Here is a 7,482-nt window from a genome sequence, read left to right on the forward strand (position 1 = left end):
CTCAAGAAACAAGAAAAATCTCAAATAAACAACCTAACCTTACACCTAAAGCAACTAGAGAAAAAAGAACAAAAAACCCCAAAGTTAGCAGAAGTAAAGAAAACATAATGCTCAGATCATAAATAAAGGAAAAAGAAATGAAGGAAACAATAACAAAGATCAATAAAACTAAAAGCTGGTTCTTTGAGAAGATAAACAAAATTGGTAAGCCATTAGCCAGACTCATCAAGAAAAAAAGGGAAAAGACTCAAACCAATAGAATTAGAAATGAAAAAGGAGAAGTAACAACTGACACTGCAGAAATACTAAGGATCATGGGAGATTACTACAATCAACTATATGCCAATAAAATAGACAACTTGGAAGAAATGGACAAATTCTTAGAAAAGCACAACTTTATGAGAGTGAACCAGGAAGAAATAGAAAATATAAACAGAGCAATCACAAGCATTGAAGTTGAGACTGTGATTAAAAACCTTCCAACAAACAAAAGCCCAGGACCAGATGGCTTCATAGGCGAATTCTGTCCAACATTTAGAGAAGAGCTAACACCTATCCTTCTCAAACTCTTCCAAAATATAGCAGAGGGAGGAACACTCCCAAACTCATTCTACAAGGCCACCATCACCCTGTTACCAAAACCAGACAAAAATGGCACACAAAAAGGAAAACTACAGGCCAATATCACTGAAGAGCATAGATGCAAAAATTCTCAACAAAATACTAGCAAACAGAATCCAACAGCATATTAAAAGGATCATACACCATGAACAAGTGGGGCTTATCTCAGGAATGCCAGGATTCTTCAGTATACACAAATCAATCAATGTGATAAACCATATTAACAAATTGAAGGAGAAAAACCATATGATCATCTCAATAGATGCAGAAAAAGCTTTCAATGAAATTCAACACTTATTTATGATAAAAACCCTCCAGAAAGTATGCATAGAGGGAACTTACCTCAACACAATAAAGGCCATATATGACAAACCCACAGCCAACATCATTCTCAGTGGTGAAAAACTGAAAGTTTTTCCACTAAGATCAGGAATAAGACAAGGTTGCCCACTCTCACCACTCTTATTCAACATAGTTTTGGAAGTTTTTGCCACAGCAATCAGAGAAGAAAAAGAAGTAAAAAGAATCCAAATTGGAAAAGAAGAAGTAAAACTGTTACTGTTTGCGGATGACATGATACTATACATAGAGAATCCTAAAGATGCTACCAGAAAAGTACTAGAGATAATCAATGAATTTGGTAAAGTAGCAGGATACAAAATTAATGCACAGAAATCTCTTTCATTCCTATACACTAATGATGAAAAATCTGAAAGTGAAATTAAGGAAGCACTCCCATTTAGCATTGCAACAAAAAGAATAAAATACCTAGGAATAAACCTACCTAAGGAGACAAAAGACCTGTATGCATAAAACTATAAGACACGGATGAAAGAAATTAAAGATGATACAAACAGATGGAGAGATATACCATGTTCTTGGATTGGAAGAATCAACATTGTGAAAATGACTCTACTACCCAAAGCAATTCGCAGATTCAATGCAATCTCTATCAGACTACCAATGGCATTTTTCACAGAACTAGAACAAAAAATTTCACAATTTGTATGGAAACACAAAAGACCCCGAATAGCCAAAGTAAACTTGAGAGAGAAAAACGGAGCTGGAGGAATCAGGCTCCTGACTTCAGAGTATACTACAAAGCTACAGTAATGAAGACAGTATGGTCCTGGCACAAAAACAGAACTATAGATCAATGGAACAAGGTAGGAAGCCCAGAGATAAACCCCTGCACATATGGTTACCTTATCTTTGATAAAGGAGGCAAGAATATACAATGGAGAAAAGACCGCATCTTCAATAAGTGCTGCTGGGAAAACTGGACAGCTACATAACAAAGAATAAAATTAGAACACTCCTTAACACTGTATACAAAAATAAACTCAACGTGTATTAAAGACCTAAAGGTAAGGCCAGACACTATAAAACTCTTAGAGAAAAACATAGGCAGAACACTCTGTGACATAAACCACAGCAAGATCCTTTTTGACCCACCTCCTAGAGAAATGAAAATAAAAACAAAAATAAATAAATGGGACCTAATGAAACTTAAAATGTTTTGCACAGCAAAGGAAAGCATAAACAAGATGAAAAGACAACCACCAGAATGGGAGAAAATATTTGCAAACGAAGCAACTGACAAAGGATTAATCTCCAAAATATACAAGCAGCTCATGCAGCTCAATATCAAAAAAACCAAAAAACCTAATCCAAAAATGGGCAGAAGGCCTAAACAGACATTTCTGCAAAGAAGATATACAGATTGCCAACAAACACATGAAAGGATGCTCAACATCACTGATCATTAGAGAAATGCAAATCAAATGCAAAATCAAAACCATGATGAGGTATAACCTCACACCGGTCAGAATGGCCATCATCAAAAAATTACAAACAATAAATGCTGGAGAGGATGTGGAGAACATATTACCCTCTTGCACTGTTGGTGGGAATGTAAATTGATACAGCCACTATGGAGAACAGTATGGAGGTTCCTTAAAATCTAAAAACAGAACTACCATACAGCGTAGCAATCCCACTACTGGGCATATACCCTGAGAAAACCATAATTCAAAAAGAGTCATGTACCACAATGTTCACTGCAGCTCTATTTACAATAGCCAGGACATGGAAGCAACCTAAGTGTCCATTGATAGATGAATAGATAAAGAAGATGTGGCACATATATACAATGGAATATTACTCAGCCATAATAAAAAACGAAATTGAGTTATTTTTAGTGAGGTGGATGGACCTAGAGTCTGTCATACAGAGTGAAGTAAGTCAGAAAGGAAAATAACAAATACTGTATGCTAGCACATATATATAGAATCTAAAGAAAAAAAATGGTTCTGCAGAACCTAGGGTCAAGACAGGAATAAAGACGCAGATGTAGAGAATGGACTTTAGGACACTCTCTCACTTCATCCCAGCTTACCCTTCCCCCTCCCCATGTCCTGGCATGGGTATGTATACAGTACCAAATGTAAAATAGATAGCTAGTGGCAAGTAGTCGCATAGCACAGGGAGATCAGCTCCGTCCTTTGTGACCACCTAGAGCGGTGGGATAGGGAGGGTGGGAGGGAGACACAACAGGGAGGGGATATGGGGATATATGTATATGTATAGCTGACTCACTTTGTTATTACAGCAGAAACTAACACACCATTGTAAAGCAATTATACTCCAATAAAGATGTTAAAAAAAAAAAAAAAAAAGAATCTCCATGGGGAGAAGAGCCAGTGCACATTCCCAGTAATGGAGAGACTGAAGGACAGGAAAGAAGCAGAGAGGAATATGTTCATATGAAATTACTTGTGTGCTTCAAGATAAGCCCTTCCAAATCTTCCATCAGGCATAATCTTCAGAAAATTCTATACACTTTCACATGCTTTGGGAGAGCAAAATTTTCTGGGCGACTCAAGAGGGGCATGTTTTTCATCTGAGTTAACACTGGGACTGGGTCAGAAGGAACCTGGAGGCCAACATGCCCTTAAGAATATAGATTATTCCTTGTTCTCTTGCCTTGTACTTTTGGGAAACTTGAGGAAGGCTCAGAGATGGCACCAAGCAGAGGTCAGATCAGTCTCTCCCAGACTCCATGGGAAGGGGGCCCAGATGACATGTGGACCATAAGCATGAGAGTTGGCAACACTAATGCACTTCATAAAGTTAAGACTATGTTATTATTTAATTTAATTATTATTACTTTGTATCGAGCAACTTGTATCAAAAATTTAACTACTTCTGATACAAATACAATGGAGTATTTTAAGTGTCCTACTCTGACTTAAAAATATAATGTTTCAGACCCTTTGTATTTTTATAACTCAGATTAATTTTCTTTTATCTCATTTGAGGCCTATTTTCAAAGAAAAAATATATTTGAGTAATCGATTGTTAACTTGGAAATAAGTACTTTATTAAATAAGAATCCATGTTTTTATTGAAGTAAAACCTGTCACTGAGTGAGTTTGAATCTTCCTCACTTTGTTTTTACATGAAATGTAAGTGTTCTTGCTAGAGTCACACAGTTGCTCAATTTTTCTGTATTTGATTTTGTAATTTAGTTATTACCTTCATTTTACAAAGAACCACGTTAGAAGTTCAGCTTTATTATTTATGTTACCAGAGAGCTTTTCTCAAGAATATAATTACTAGGAGTAGCAAATATCTGGCTCATAGCTCAGATGAGACCTTGAGGGGACTTCCCTGGTGGTCCGGTTGGGTAAGATTCCACGCTCCCAATGCAGGGGTCCCGGGTTTGATCCCTGGTCAGGGAACTAGATCCCGCATGCATTCTGCAACTGAAGTCCACATGCATGCCCCAACTGAAGTCAGCATGTGGCAACTAAGAAGTCAGCATGCTACAACTAAAGATCCCTCATGCCGCAACTAAAAAACAAACAAAAAAAAGATTCTGCATGCCACAGTGAAGATCCCGCGTGCTGCATCTAAGACCCAGCGCAGCCAAAATAAATAAATATTGAAAAAAAAAGACCTTTAGGAAAATTACTTTTAAAAATTAATGGGGGGTTTCCCTGGTGGCGCAGTGGTTGAGAGTCCACCTGCCGATGCAGGGGACACGGGTTCGTGCCCCGGTCCAGGAAGATCCCACATGCCGCGGAGCGGCTGGGCCCGTGAGCCATGGCCGCTGAGCCTGCGCTTCCGGAGCCTGTGCTCCGCAACGGGAGAGGCCACAACAGTGAGAGGCCCGCGTACTGCAAAAAAAAAAAAAAAAAAAAAAAAATTAATGGGAAAAGCCTTAGCTTCAAGAATCATAACTTTTTAAAAGTCAACAAGATTGAATTAAAGTATGTTCTAATTTTATTCTAAAATGATCTTCATATATTTCTGGTTTCCATAACAATAAAAAAGCTTTCATCCTTTTTGTTATATGAAAGTGGCATTTTATAGGCTTTGGTAAGGAAAGCAGTTATATGAAGTTACTTCTGTTAGTAAATTTTGCTAAATTGGTCAGTCTTGTTTGAGCCATTTAACTTCTTACATCATTTTAAGTGTGTTATCTGTTTTGAAAGCAGGCATCTAGCTTATCCTTGAAAAAAAATTAAGTTAAAATCTGAATATGCTTTGCAGTTTACTGTCCTGTGCAGTAAGGACTTATTTTTGAGGATGTTTAAGATGGAGGAGTGGGGAGGAACAGGATGCCACTTTTTTAGTCACAAAGGATTTTTACTGTGATCCTTGTGTTTCTTGTTATCTTGGATCTATTTCTGTAAAACTTGTAGCTTTATAAAACTTGTAACTATTTTCTAAAAAAGAATTTGAGGCCTAACTGCTGATATGTAATTATAGCAGTATTATTATGTCTTTTGGTATAATCCACTATAATCAAAGCTGTGTACTCCCTGATTATATATCCAATTGTTCTACCAACCATGAAACAGTTGCTAGGAATGTTCTTGAGAACCAATTTTGCTTCTCCTTATCAGTCCTTCATAAAATCTGCTTCTGCATTTACTGTAAAATCTTGAAGACCTTGTCTCTCAGAAACTCATTATCTTCCATACATGTAAAGCTTCATGTGAGGAGTTTCTTTTAGACTTTAGTTCTGAGGTTCCAACTTTCCATACTGAAAGAAAATGAGAGGTCAGAGAGAGGCAACTCGACAGAAGCAACTCAAAAAAGAATTAAAAACAAAAATGTCCTTGGCCAACCTTGTTTATATTTTTGTTCTTCCCACTGGGAAACTCATTTGTTCATCCCTGAGGACCCCATATTGTTCTCGGGGTTGGAGTAGCATTTGTAATCCCAGTTTCACCTGTTTCACACCCCATTTCCTGTGCCTATGGCTGACATTGTTAGTTAATTTGGGTATTAGAATCCTCATGACCTCAGAATCCTCATCAGTAAACAGGATTGGCAGCCCCTCCCAAGCGATCATAGTTGGCTTGCAAGATAAAATCCATATGTCATCTTTAGTTTAGAAGGTATGACTGACAATTCCCTTTTAAACGCTTTTATTGATGTTTGTGTGAAAACACTGAAACCTTCTTGTTAGATTTATAAATGATGTCATGGTGTGAAGATTGATTGTTATGAGAGCAGTTTAGTGTTGTGCAAAGAACAGTGGTCTGGGTACAAGTCCAGACTTTGACCTTTCTGTGTGACACTGCACAAATTACCTTCCTTCGTCTGTCTGCTTTTCCCTTTTGGAAAATGGCTATCATAATGTACCAGTTAAGTCTGCAGTTAGAATCTGATTTAATACTGGATGTGACAACCTTTGTAAAATGTCTGATGATATACACATGGAAGTCAGTGTTATTTTTATGTTTTCTTTGAAAAACTGTGAAACAAGCATATGTTTTGCTCTTTTGTCTTAGTCTGTTAGGGCTGCCATATCAAAGCACAACAGATATTATCTAAGTAGAGCTTCAGTCAAACAGACCACTCACCTCTAACAGACGGCTGAAGCAGTTTAGTCCATTAGTCACAAAGAGCTGGAAAATTTCCCTCCTTTCCTATTCCCCACCCCTCCACTTCCCTGTCCCCTCTTCCCCTTCTTTGTCTTCTCTTTCTCCACTTTCTTCCTCTGCCCCAACTTCTTCTCTTTCCTCTAGGATGTTTTAAGGGAACATTTGGCTAAAGATTAGGGAAGATTCCCTTCTCTATGCCAGGCCTCAAATAAATTAATAAACTCTTTTTATACAGCAATAGATAAAAAAGTTCAAAATGCCAAGAGACAGTCATCAGTCAAGGTTTTGAATAAAGTTGCTTATTTATATACTTAAGAAAAGGTGAGGTAATAGTCAGATGTCACCTGCACTGGTTTCACAGCCCTGACAGATGAGGCTTTGCTTCTTCCAACTGTTTCAAAGATCTGAGAAACCTATCCTAGGAAGGAGAGATCCAAAGGGGGTCATCCATGGTCAAGATCCATGGCACAGTCTGGTCACTCTTCCTCCTGCTTCAGAAGAGGTATCTCTCCCTTTCAGACCCAAGAAAGATAATTGACAGTGAGGAAATCATCAGTAACTTTCCTGTTCTCATTTGTGGTAATGAGAGGCCACCTTTCTTTTCTCTCTGACAAATTTACAAGGTCAGAAGCATGCAAAATTGCTGAACAAAGGACAAGCTATAAAGCATATTATGCTTTTGCTCTTTGCCCCTTGTTTTCACTTATGTAAATTACCTTGTGGGAATGGGCCAGGTTAAGCTTGCCATGTCAGGCTTTCCTAGAGAGTGGATACCCATCGCATGTGCTCAAAGACTGTGCAAGATCAGGACAGTCTCTCTGTGTGCTTTATGAGACTAGGCAATAATCTGGAAAATGAAAGAAAAAGAAATAGAAACATCCCATTTAGAGCTGTGTAACAATGGAATAGGTTCCTTCACAAAGCAGTGAAATTCCTGACACTGTAAGTATTGAAGAAGGGG

Source organism: Globicephala melas, chromosome 4 (assembly GCF_963455315.2).
Source record: "Globicephala melas chromosome 4, mGloMel1.2, whole genome shotgun sequence".
Taxonomy (NCBI): Eukaryota; Metazoa; Chordata; class Mammalia; order Artiodactyla; family Delphinidae; genus Globicephala; species Globicephala melas.